Below are 14398 nucleotides of genomic sequence, written 5' to 3' on the forward strand. Positions count from 1 at the left end.
TTGTAGATCACATCACATCACTTTATTTTCCTTAAAGACCCTTTTCCAGGGTGTTACATAAGGGGTGGGGTTTACAAAATGCAGGAATCAACAGTGCTTGAAAATGATGATGAACATGTTATGGCAGCAATATTATGGGGAAGGCCGTTCCAGTCAGCTGCTGCACGAGAAAAAAATGAGTTGGCAAAAACAGTGGTACGGCCACGTGGACGCAAAACTTGAAGAGAATGACCGATGCAGTGGGACCTGCGTTGTGGAAGTGCGCAAATGTATGGTTCTTGTTTTAGTGGTGAATAAAAGAACTTGTGAAACAGGACAAGAGTGGCTATGCGACGGCGACAAGAAAGATTAGCTAGACCTGACTACGATTTGAGGGATGATATGCTGACGTCGTACTAGTATGAGGAGTGCATGTATCTGATAGCCCTGTTTTGAACAGATTCGATAGCGTGTGTTTAATATTCTTGATAAGGGCTCCAGATGGGTGATGCGTATTCAAGTTTAGTTCTAATGAATGAGATGTACGCTTGTAGTCTTACGTGTTGTAAGGCTTCCCGTAGGTGACGTTTTAAGAGAGAGAGAGAAAGGAATTTTAATGAGGGAAAGGTGGAGAGGTCGGCCGGTGGTAACATGGCCCTGGCCTGCTACTCCACACAGGGGAAAGGGAAGAGGAGGAAAAGGAAAGTGCGAATGAAGGCTGATGATGGCATAATACAATGAGTTTCACGGGTGATGTCTACACACACACACACCACACACACCACACTGGCTGGCACTCGCATCGCGGTTAGTAGACGCACATAAAACTCATAAAACTGGTGTCTGCAACACAAACACCGACACATGTCATTAACTATGTAGGTTGTGCACGGGCGGTCACAGACGAGTATCCAGGCCTGTTTCACACAAAAAGTTGAGCAGGGCCTTTGTCACACGGCACCAATCAGAACGTCTCGTCCTGGCGCCCAGAAGAGTTTCCTCAGAGAGAGCGCGAGAGTCCAGTTGTTTCACGGTCGCCTCCAATGTTGTTCTTTCAGCAGTATAGTTCGGGCACTCGCAAAGAAGGTGTCCAATAGTCTCTGGAGTGTGGCACTGTGCGCAATTTGGGTTACTTTCGATGCCGATCTTGTGAAGATAGTGTTTGGTGTAGGCAACGCCAAGCCGTAGCCGGTGGAGTAAAGTCCCATGACGTCGCACCAACATAGATGGCAAATGTAATCGTGAGCCAGCGTCAAGCTTACAGACGCGGTCCTGTTGATGACTCGAATCATGCCAGTGCGACTGCATTGCCGCTTGCATTAAATGCGCCAACAAGGCTCCAATGTCTGATCTAGAAAAGGCTATCTCAATGAAAGCACCATCACTATGTGCCATCCGAGCCTCGGCGTCAGCACGCTCGTTTCCCGCTATGCCGCAATGGCTCGGTATCCATTGAAACTTTATGATATGGCCGCGGTGGAAAGCTTCGGCTAACAAAACCACAATTTGTTGAACCAGCTGCTCGCATGCCCTTGGTTTTAGATAAGTTTGTACGACCTGCAATGCCGATCTCGAGTCGCAGAATATAGTCCATTGCTGCGCTGGCTGGTGACCAATATAAAGGACGGCTTCTCGTATGGCTGCCAATTCGGTTGCCGTAGAGGACGTTTTGTGCATGAGCCTGAAACGGTGACATGAGGCATTTCCTGGCACTATCACCGCTGCAGCTGAAGAAGTGGTCGTCACGAATCCGTCCACGAAAACATGCTGGATGTTAGTATACATAGATGTAATGTATGACAGCGCCAGCTGTTTCAGTCCGACTGTTGGAATGTGCGTCTTCTATGGTATCCCTGGGATTGTTGTCCGTATAGATGGTTTTGGTACTGCCCAAAGTGGCACCTCCGCAATCTGGTGTGGCGCGTAGTTCGAAGGCACCGCATTGCGCTGCATCCTAAGGGCTCTGGAAAAGGCTGCATCTGGACGCGCCGCACTAATGTTGGTCAGGGGGTGATGACGATGCCTGGTCAGTTGCCGCAAATGCACACGAAGTGGCTCCTGTTGAAAATAAATTCGTGCTGGCCAGGCGCGGGCCTCATAAAATGTGCCCCATGTAGAAGTTTTACATGGCAAACCCAAGCATACTCTTAAAGCACGAGCCTGCGCGCTTTCAAGCACATGCAGGCCTGATAGTCTGACTCCCGAGAGAACGGGTGCACTGTATCTGAGAAGACCGAAGAAGACGTTTTAAGAAACCTAGTGTTTTATTAGCAGATGGTATCAGGTTAGTCACGTGCAAACGCCAAGATAAATCATTAGAAATGGTGACTCCTAAGTATTTATATGACTGGACGAGGTCAACTGGGGAATTGCAGACTGTGTATTAGAAAACAAGAGGATTTCGACGGCGGTGAAAGGACATGCACTTGCATTTGTTAGAGTTGAGTATCATCATCCACTGGGGGCACCAGTCTTGCACATGGCGCAGGTCTGCCTGAAGGGATTCTTGGTCGGAATGGTTAGTCACTGAGCGATAAATGACGCAATCATTGCCGAATAAGCGGATGTGACAAGAGACATGCTGGGTAAATCATTAATGTATATGAGGAATAACAAAGGACTGAGAACAGAATCCTGTGGGACACCAGAGGTTACTGGAAGCGGTTTGGAAAGTTGGTTATTAATGACGACGGACTGAGAGCGATGCGTGAGGAAAGCTTTAATCCATGCAATTATGTTCGGATGTAGGTTCAACTGGGAGAGTTTAAGAAGCAAGCGTTGATGAGGTACTTTGTCGAATGCCTTAGCGAAATCTAGGAAAATGGAGTCAGTTTGCAGGTTAGTATCAAGGTTGGCGTGAATATCATGTAGAAAAATGGCTAGTTGAGTTTCGCAGGAGAACCCCTTGCGAAACCCATGCTGTGATGGATGGAAGAAATTATTTGAATCCAAAAATTGCATGATTTGAGAGTAAATGACATGTTCCATGATTTTCCACGGTACACTTGTTAATGAAATGGGGCGATAATTAAGAGGTGAATCAGTACTACCTGATTTGTGGACGGGAACGACCTTCCCCACTTCCCAGTCGTCTGGAATGGTACCTTCGGAGAGTGATTGCGAGAACAATCCTCAAAACCTCAAAGCCTCAAAACTGGCTGCACTTAATTTTGATGCAGCGTTACATGTTCCATGGGTGTGTTCCGGGAACCAAAATTCTGTTACTGCTGTCAATTAAGTTGCCGTATACCCTACAGTGATACGAAGAATTTTTACGCAAATGCCTTTCAAAGAAGGTCCTCCAGCCAGTGGAGCTGGCCAGTTGGTGTGATGTGGTGGTTAATCCCCATTCACTTAGTGTGACATATAACAGGGGGCTGGGAATTAACTGCATAGAGATCATGAATCCAGCGTCAAGGAATATGTTCACTTGAGATCGCGGTGCTAGGTGGGCGAGTTTAATGTTTTCAACGATACACATCGCCAGAGAGAGAGAGAGACTCTTTAATGAAATACAGAGAATTTAGCCGGCGTTTCAATATCGCTGGCATGCTACTCTGCGTAGGGAGGGGAATTTGGGAGATAAAGACTGAAGGAGAGCCGCACATGAGTTGTGCGGCTTCTCATGCCAACACAGATGCCTCGAGGGGACTTCAGTGTACTCACTGCGCTTGGCTTCAACAGTCAATGCAAGTGCAGGGCACTTTCCTGCTTGGTGAAAATTATTTAAATAGAAACGTCGCGCCGTGGCCTATATAGAGCTATGGGAAAAAAAATATTTGCGCTGTCGTTCAGCGCGAGCAATTCGCTGCACGTCTTTGCCGCGCTTATAACGCTGTGCGCTGCATTCAGTCACCTTAATCCCCGACTGAAAGGTGCGCTGGCGTGTGAATTCCTCGTGTCCACGAAAATCGGTGCGGGCACGCGCCCCCGCGTAGAATATGGGCACTGGTTTCGTTGCCCGATCGAGGAAGCTCTGGACGATCGAGCATGCATGCAGCGTCTCCACCTTGCTGAAAGGATGATCGAGGATCGAGGGAAGGCTATGCGTAGTAGAAAAAGTTAATTCCGACTGGCGCAGTTCCTGGCCGGTGTATGCGGCACACAAACATGCGTACGTGTACTGGCTATCAGATAGGCAAATCTGCCCTGATAGCGGGCAGGTTCACTACACGCGGTGCGCAGCATATGCATAGCGGAAAGGTCGAACATAATCAGTTTTGAGTATGAAGTATGATCGACGTACGTACCGATACCACATTTGCTCTACTTTTTGCGCGCAACGCGCACAAACGCGTTAAGCTAGAATTAATTGTGCAGCACCTTTTAAAAATTCATTCGCCTCAATTGATGGTTCTCCCTAGATTAAAATTAACTGCGCAGCTAACACACATTTTTTTTCACTTGGCCGTAGTTTATGTCGTGCGCCTGGAATCGTCTGCGCCGAGGACGAGGGAAGAAAAGTCAGCAAAGCCGAATAGCGGCTGGCCGTCTTTGCATGGGTGGTCATATATGCTTCGCACGAAACGCAGAAGTACTTCAGTTATGCGAACCGCTTGGTTGGTACGCATCAGTTGTCAAGTTCACTAAGAGACAACGTTTACCGTCCAATACTGATATATGATATGTGTACAGTTTTGCCGAAAATGAGCCAGGATCGAGTGAAGCCGGCCGGACGATCCTTGAAAGCTGAGCATATGATCGAGAGCGCGAGCTCTACAGCGATTCATGGCCTCCGTGCGAAGAATTTTCAGGCACTATCGGAAGGGCGCGCAGCTCACATATACTTAATGCGCGCTTGTAAGAATCATGAAATTTGCACGAATATTGTATGTGTTTGAGCATACGTCCGTGTGTTTCAGCTATGTCCCCGCTAATTTCGTAAGCTGCTTTCTGGCCAAATAAATCTCCACCGGTGAGCGGTTGTGCTGGTACTACAAGATGTGTGCTACACAAACCGATTAAAACGTACAATTAAGCTTCTTGCCAGTATTATAACTTTCCCGAACCGATTCGCAGCTATGCCGGTGACGGTCCAAGCTAACGTCGCCCGCAGACAGAGCAGCTGCATGCAGATTTCTGCAGGACCGTCAGAGTCACAGAGCTGCTGATCGAGATACTTTCAGCACCTTCAAAGTCGTGCCGGTACAAACAGAGGTGCTGACGGAGATCCCTTCAGCACCTTCAGAGACGCGCCGGTGCAAACAGAGCTGCTGATGGAGATGCCTTCAGCACTGTCAGAGTCACGCCGGTACAAACAGAGGTGCTGACGGAGATCCCTTCAGCAACTTCAGAGTCGCGCCGGTACAACCACAGCTGCTAATAGAGATGCCTTCAGCCCCGTCAGAGTCGCGCCATTGCAAACAGAGCATCCATGCAGATTCCTTCAGGACCTTGAGGTGCATGTAGAGGTGACAGTCAAGAATCCTGCTGGCTCCCTGAAGGAACTTTGAAGGATTTTTTGACCGAGAGGACAATGCGGAAAAAAAAGAAAAGAACACCCATGCGATTCATTTCGGCATATGTTTACAAGACATTCAATACAGTTTTATAGAGAAAGTGAAAGAATATACAAGGGAAAGCTGCAAATATGACATGTACATGGGCTTAGGGAAGAGCTACAAAGCGAAATTCGCATTTGATATATGAGTCGAGCAGGAAATGTTTACTAATAATGAGGTTATTTGACAAAGTGAGCTGATATTAGCTGCCTGAATTTAAAGTTGTCGCGTTCATGACAGAGAATTACTAGATGAAAGGAAGCGAGTTCCATTCTTCAATGACCAAGGGTAAGACCGGCTTATTAAATGCGTTTGTCGAACCAGTTATGCGCTGCTCGCTTTGACTTGACCTCTAGCAGGAGGAGCGCCGCATGCGTAAAATCGCGCGTGTGCAAGTGTCTCGATCTTGTTCTTCGGCGCCATAACTGCGCGCTTGGCAGTCAGGTTCGTCGCTGCGCCGGCTACTGCTCTACGGCTCCTCCTTGCCGGTTCTGGCATGTGATGTGTCACGTGATTAGCCCTTGCGCTTGACAGTCACGTCCGCCGCTCTGCACGCTCGCTCTTGCACTTGCGGCACGTGATGCATCACGTGATTTGTTCTCACTGAAACATTGTGCTCTTGCTGAAGTCTTGGAAAAAATGAAGGTGAACCAAAGCTAAACCGTGTCTAACCATTCTTAACAAAGCTTTCGCTCTGTATATCCCGACTCAGGTTATTTGAGCCACAAACACTTTTTTGGATGCATCTGTACGCCGCAGCTTAATTCAGTCATGGTGGATATTTAGCTGAGTGCGCTTGGTCGCGGCTGGTACACTCTTAGTCAACTCACACATACAGCGCGCTAGCGCTCCCGGGCTTCGGGACAAATTTTCGACGCCTACAAACACTTCGTCTCAACTGCTCACAGTGGAAGCGGCCTTTTATTTAGGCGGCACAGCGTTCAAGCCGCCTACCACTTAAGCAGGACAACTCTATGTGGTGCAAAATGTAAAAATCTTCCTGCTTACTAAATGCGCGGGTTAGCGTCCCACCGTTTATATGGCCTCTGAAAAAATATTTTTCTCCGAATTGTTTTTTTCTTCAGGATTGTTTTCATTTTAGCTTGCGGATCATTTTTTAATGCCACATTACATCAATTCGAGCTGCACACAGAAATTTTCACGCAGAAACACGCACACAAGCACAGCAGCAAAGACACAAGCGAGGTTCGAACCCAAGTACTCTGAAACTAAAGCGAACTCACTAAACACTACATAAAAGTATTCACGGCGAGCCAATGAAGGTTACTGGTATTATATTTCTAACAGCGGGCCCGCGAATGATGCCATATACATGCCATGCTTCACACTGAAACCACATCGTGTGTGTATACAGGAGGCACCAGGTATACGAATCGTCATATGAGGTGAATGTGGCATTTCGAGGTTATGTATCATAACGCGTTTTAAATTTTTATGTGTTCGTCACGTTTCATAACCCGAGTGATTTCTTCGAGCCAGTTCACCGACAAAGCACGAAGGGAATTTTCGTGAACCGTATACATACGCGCTTTGTTTACGTCCGGCGGTGCGCAAAGCCGTGCGTTCAGCGAGATTTGTATACTTGCCTTGCCGAGGCTGCTGATGCGAAAACCAGTGACGCTGACGACCTGCCTTTTAGTTTGGGCGATCGTTTTTAGAGCTGCGCATAACATTGTAACGGTGTATACACGCGCACCACGAATGATATCAGTCAGTACAGCCTGCTATGATAAAATGGTGTGTATACAACAGGGACATGGTGCATGTGAATGTTGTCAGCGCCGTAAGCAACCCCACGTTTAGCTGTGATCGTTATAATAATATTAAAATCGGTTTTTGAGGAAAACTGTCTCAGTAATTGTCTCATCTCGGTGGAGACAAGAACCGCGCCATAAGATAAGGGAGCTATGAAGGTGGGTGCGAAAACCTTCTCGGTGGGCTTATCGGATGCGTCCCGGCATTTACAAAAAAAAATTGGCAGTGGCTTAGCTCGGCTATGCCAGGATATACGTAGCGAAAGCAGGCATGCGACACAGCTGGCGAAGCGAGCGGTGTGACGTCATACCAAACTGCGGCGGCCACTCCGCGGCGAGACGCACGGTGTGACGTCAGGCCAGATGGCGCGGCGAGCGCGCGGCGTCCGCCAGCTGCGGCGGTTGCTAGGCAACGGTTCAAGGTCGGTCTGTGTGCCTCCTCGGAGCACCGCCAAAGCGAAATCGCAAGTTTGTGGCCAATGTAGCTTTCACTACAAAAAAGCGCGAGCGCCATGGACAGGCAAGATCGATTACAAATGTGGGCCAGTTTTGGACTTTCAGGATACAAGCTACTTTCTAACTAGTATGCTTCCGTGATCGGTGCATCCGCCTGCAATGCACCCGCCGTCTCTGCCACTTTTAAGGCCTCAAGCTTTAACCTCGCCTTGGCGGCTAAGTTTTGATGTCGCCACCACAATGGGGTTAGAAGGGCCGCGCAATAAAACAGCGACCACCCATATGTGGCTGAATTTAAGCTCGGCACTTCCGCGCCGGGACTTCATTACCTAAAATTTTGATGCTCAGAAGAGCTTCACGTCCGCATCAATTCAAAGTGTTCTAATTAAATCCTGTAAAATTGCACATGTAATCTAAAGGGCAGTGAAAATAGGCATGGTAGACAAATACTCAGCAAGTAATGGACGTCTCAAACATGAAGACGGGGCACCAGTGTGTGAGCGACATTCTTCAGGTAGGTTGAGCGTCAATGAAATATAGCTGCTTGGTTGGAGAAGATATCAGTGAAACCAGGCTATAGTACGGGAATAAAAAAATAAGAGCAATGTTTTAATTTCCTGAATAAGTGTCTAAACCTGGCTCTTATCTTGCATTCCTTGTCTCGTCTAAGCCATGCAAGTCACATCGTACACCGACACTAATATCATTCATCCGTATGTCCCTGTACATCCTGTGCTTGGTTTGGCTTGGCAGGCATATGTAATTCTTGCAGCATTGCATTCTTTTCCCACCCGTGGGTGTTCTGCGTCACCCGCAATACAAAATGAAATATGATCATACAGTTCATCATTATTCAGTAACAATTAAAGCACTTTCTCATTAATACAAGGCTTCTTAAGAGCATGCAACTCGACCACCTGTGTTTTGATGATGCCTATCATTTTTAGCAAGCGGAGCTTATGATGGGCTATATTAATTTGGGCTACGTTAAAGCATATGCCAATTTGGAGAGCACTATGTAGGGTAAAGAGTGCTCCTTTGGATCATATTACACTGTGTAGTTTCCAAACATACATGCGTACTAAGTTGGCAAGATTTATGGATAAAGTGAACTGAATCAGAGTAAAAAGGCTCCAACAAAGCTTCATAGGCACTGCAGGCTTCAAAGAACTTTGACAACGCTTAACATACCCCTAAGAGTACAATGTGATAGCACTGGAGATCTCTCCCGTGCAAGTACGCCTTCTTATTCAGATTCCTGTATTCTGATACCGCTGTTGACGCAGTGGTTATCCGATGCCCACTGCTTCGGCTGGTGGCTGTTTCAAACAAAATTAGCGGTGGAGGTTGTGAGACACAGGTTGCCCTTCCCGAGCTGCCGTACAGCTAATTTTTGGACAGACTTCATCACGAGGCTGTCTTTGTCTGGAACGGTGAGTTGATGCGCACTTCCGTGGCAGGCAGTTGGCCATTGCACTGAATTTATTTGGATTTATTTCACCGCCACTTGCCCACCATGGCATGCGGGCCACCTTTTTCATGTCATGGACGCCACCTTTTCTCATGAACGGGACCTCCAAACGAGTGTGGAGTGTACAATGAACCACTTTCTCAATGTAATTATTAATTTCAAATAGTAGTGCAGAGCCAGGATACAGCATTTGTAAACAGCAATGACGAAATCTTTTGTGCATGTACGTGCACTCTTTGAACACTAATTGATTTTGGTGATATTGAAACGTTGACAGTAGGTGCCACTTAGAACACAAAACTAGAAAATGTTGCTTGGCAAAAGGAATTGGTTAAAACAGGTAGAATAGCAAGGGATGGTCGGTTATTTCATTGCCTCAGTTATCATCGTAGCATGCAGCACTGAGTTCGGTTCATGAGTCACCGTCGTTTCATAGCCATATCAGATGGAGTCGAAAAATACATGGAGAAAGCCCCATGTCGCTCATGGACCTGTGATGGTGTTCGCGAGACAATTCAATCATAGATGTTTTCAGTACCAAAGAAAAGCTAGAGGAGAAGCAAAAAGCAGCCAAAATGTTACTGGTACACGTATGTTAACTTAAAGGCGCAATATCAAGCCGCCAAGCAGCATCTAGGGCACATCAAAAAGCAAAGCACGAAAATAGGCCATTGCCTGAAATAGAAGAAAATTGGCCGAGTAAAGAAGATAAAATAATTATGCCGAAATTACAGTCCAGGTAAAGATCAACGCTACGAGCTTCTGTGCATGGGAGATGATTAAAGGCAAAGACTAACAGGCGCATTTAAATTTAAAGATAGGTTCCTTCCCTTTCGGCGGAAGCTCCAAGCATAATAGTTCGGCGGTGATGAAGGAGGCGATAGATGATAGAAATCATGATACGAAGAAACATTTGCAGAATTTACAACAGCTAAAACTTAAAGTTAGATAAGCAAAGTTGTACAGAGGAATTGAGCAAATTAATTTAAAGAAACTGATCCCACACAAAGAAATAGCACTCCAACACTTTACTTATCGACCGAAGGTCTTGCTTAAAGCCCAGATAGAAGTACCTGCTAAGCAAGGAGCCTCTAATTACACTGATGTCTAAAGTTTTTGACCCCTATTTTAAGGGTCCCACAAATAAATAAGTTAGGGCGTCCGTGTTTCGAGGCCCGCCCTATACTTCACTTAGCCAATGAAGTTTTAACGCGAAGTAGACACCGCCCGTGAAGGTTGGGCACAACTTCGAACCCAGGGCTTGGATAAAATGAAAAAGAATTAACGCAAAAAAAAAAACATACACGACACACTCTCTACGCGGGAGTCCTTGGCCTCTTCGGGTCATGCTACAGTGTTTGTAGGTCGTGCTTTCTCCTTTTCCCCTTTGCATGTGCAATCATGTGACACTTAATAAAGAATTGCTTGCTCTTGTCGCTAGCTGACAGGACGAGTAATTCTTGCAGAAAAATTAACTTGCAGAAAAATTAGCGCCCTTTACAATTATCCAACCAAACAACCTCTTTCGCAGACGGCAATCTTGCATTCTTCGAATAGGGAAGGGAGAGATGTCCGTTTATCTGTATGACAGGGAAGTTGCCGCCGAAAGAACGCAGTAGGGCAGGGACGCGAATGCCAGGTGCGGGTAGAGACAGGCACTCGTCACGGGAATGCATCATTGTAACCGTTTGACAACCTCCCTTACACTCGAAAGCTGGTGGTAACCAGCGGGGCTTCAAGTTCACGCAGATTTGGGGGGCAGCCCCGCACACCATTTCGAAGAAGGATACGCAGTGGCGCGCGTCTCACTCATCTCTCCTCGCCTAAAACCCTTCAGACAGCAGAGCAGGAAACGAAAACGCGTCTGCAAACGCCGAACAGACGGGCTTGACGTCCCGCGTGTTCTCCGCCAGGTAGTTACGTGCAGTGACCGAACGCTCCGCGTGTGCTACCTTGGACGATGAACAGCTGGACGCCCCCACTCCAGCTGTTTTGTGCTTCGTGTCGTGCGCGTGTGTTTGTACTGTGTTCTACCAGGCCTTCACGCGAGTGCGACCTGTATATATTTATATTTATCATGTATATATGTAAATAGATTTATTGCCAGCGTACCTCTCCCCCTGTCCTTTCTAACTATCCCCTCACCTCTTTCATTTCACTTCTACACTCTGCCTGCTATCCTTTGTTTCCGCTTCCCCAGCTCAGGTGCTTCCAGCAGCGATAGCAGATGCCGGGGTAGAGAAAAATTCTTTTGCCTTCCATATTCAATGCAAATAAAAACCACTACTACTACTACTGCAAACGAGGGTTTTTGACTGGAAGACATCTTGCTGTAGATCAGATTTCCAGCAATTTGGAAGAAACGCGCCAACATATAAAGGATGATGATGACACGGGTAACTTGTAAGAAAAGCCTTAAGAGGGTTCACCAGTGGCAGTGTCCATAGGAAATACATGAGAACTTTCAGAAGCTATACCGTGTCTAAACATGGCTCAATTTTCATGAGGTTTGTGGCAGCGTTTTCTTATTTAGTGAATAGAGGAAATGTTGCGGACAGATTTTATTGTTTAAGTTTCATTTTTTTACCAATTAGACGCAAAGTTCCAGAAAAATGGTGCTTTTAGATATGTCGAACTTTCATAGCATCTCGGGAAAAAACTAAGCCAAATATCAAAATTTCGTCCGCAACATTTCCTCCCTTTTTCTTTCTTGATTGTTAAGCAGCAATTTTTATCCATATCGAACCTAGTGTTTGCATTTTACAGGCTCTGAAAGTTGTGTATGTATTTTCTGCGGGGATTTGAATTTCGCGCTAAAATTTTACTAGTGCGACGTGGCTCCACCTGGCGACAAACATTTGGTCGCTACTACACTCTACCACCAACTTCTTGCTTGTCTGTGTTCGTGCGCATACTTTTTTCTTAGAACCTGGACGAACTTAAATTATTTCTTTCCTACTTTTCCTGCTTGGGCTGTATTTCGAAATGATTTTTTGGATGCATGGCCACACCCAAAAGCAACTCCCCCCCCCCCCCCCCCCCCCCCCCCCCCGCAGCGCACACATTAAGGCATTGTTCGCACCAAAGCACACGTGAGTCGAGTTATCTGGTCAAAAACTTACTGGTTACTGGGTTCATGTAAACGCGCCGAGTCAAGTCAAGGTAGTCAAGGGGTCGGGACCACTAAACTTCGCCGCAAGGGGCAGGGTGGCTCAACTCCTCCACCCTGCCCCGATGTGCTTGTAAACGCTGCCAGGCAGAAAAAACGGAGGGGAGAGGATAAATGCAAACTTGTTTTTCACTTGCGCCGTCGCGCCTTCGAAGCAGCGGTGGTGTGGCTCAATCTTGGATGCTACCACTGCTCGCTCGCAATAAGGTGCTCGACGCTTGGTTTCGCTGTGATGAACCGGTCTCGACTAGCTAAAATCGAGTTCATGTTAATACGCGTTGGTCGAGTTGGGTTGACTTCGCTCAGCCCGACTCAACCTGGCGTTTTTGGTTCATGTAACCAGAGCTAAGCAAGAACTCGCTTATCCAATGCCAAAGTTTGTTTTCAGTCACCATGCATAGCTACAGGACGCTCTCGGTGCTTTTGCAAACCACACTTCTCGTCCTTTTAAGTTTCATCGAACTTTGATTTGCTTGGTGCCTTGTTGGTGCTGAGAAGCGGAAGATGGGTGTTCTGCGCTGGGAAGGCTCGTACGAGGCTAGGCAAAGTAAGCTACAGGCTGGCACTACAACCGAGGACATGCTTCTGTAGCTATGTAAGGAAGGCTACGCGGGAAGGGGAGGAAAACCAGTCATATGGCATTCTGCTAGGAGCTCCTTTCTTTCGTTTTATTTAGCGACTGACTACATAGGTGTTCAACACAATGGAACCTTTTCCGGGTAATGTCCTGGGGATGCACCAAGCCTCGCTTCCCCCATTTTAAACGACCACACCTGTTTGCTCAGGCGAAACCAGTGACCCCACCCTACCATTGTAAAAGAATTTTCGCAGAAAAGACTCAAGGAAGCTTAGGCAACCCAAACCGGAAACGCTAAATTGGTGGGTTCACAGGAAATGGTCCATTGTATGACCCCCACATCCTTCTGTGCTCAATGGCTTGAGAGGGGTTAACTTTTTTGTGGTTCGGTCCCCGGAATCTTGGCCGCATACCTACAGAAACTTGAAAGAATGTCCTAGGCCAAAAAAGGACGAAACAGGAAGGAAAAACACAGAACAGGAAGAGGCGCCTACGACATTCTTTCAAGACAATGTACAGTCGCGGGTAAAAAAGATTAGCACACATGACGGAACGCCAGATCGCCGGAATGACAAAGCGTGGCGCTGCGGGTGGCGAAGAGGCTGATAACGAGAGTGCCGGGCCGTTCCCATTTTACAATATTGGGGGGGTTCAGCGGACTGCTACGGACAGCAAAATTACTGTCTAAAAGCAGCGCTATCATCTGTTGTTGCCGCGAGTTCCTTTTGACAAACCAACGCGGACATAAAAAAAAAACAGTAATAAAAAGAGGCCGTATTTGCTCGTGATAACCGAGCCAAAATAAATGCCGCAAGCACAATCACGTAGGGTCGGAACTTGAACGCTCGGGCGGTGCACGCTTGATAAAGCTTACTTCATGCCGTCTCCCCCTACGCTGCAAACATGGAAACGGCCCGTTAGGCAGGATGGATGGATGGATGGATAGGAGCGCCCCCTTTGAAACGGGGTGGTGGCAATTGCCACCATGCTCAGCTTTTTTTTATTTATTTTTTTTTGTTTACTGTGTTGGCAATTCTCATTAAGATTCTCCATCAACTTTGCCTACGGTTTCCTACTATTCTAACCTTATGCCACATCTCTGCTTTTCAGCCACCAATCCTCCAATCGCTTTTTGCTGACTTCCACTGCAGATTTATTTACATGACCATTGTTATCTTTAAACCCTAGGGCCTCAGAAAGAGTGACTGTGCCTGCATCGACATCCGGATGGATACCATCACATTTGATTATGAGGTGTTCAATTGTTTCCACAGATCTACCACACACTGCACATGTGTCATCTTCTTCGTTAAATTTCTTTTTGTAGCTGCGCGTTCTAAGACACCCTGATCTAGCTTCAAAAAGTAGGGCACTGCCTCTTGAGTTATCATAGAAAAATTCTTTCCTGATCTGCCTTTTCCAGAATCGATATAGTTCTACACTATGTTTCTTTTCCATTGAATTCATCCA

This window comes from Amblyomma mixtum, chromosome 9 (assembly GCF_055824585.1).
Source record: "Amblyomma mixtum isolate Tamu chromosome 9, ASM5582458v1, whole genome shotgun sequence".
Taxonomy (NCBI): domain Eukaryota; kingdom Metazoa; phylum Arthropoda; class Arachnida; order Ixodida; family Ixodidae; genus Amblyomma; species Amblyomma mixtum.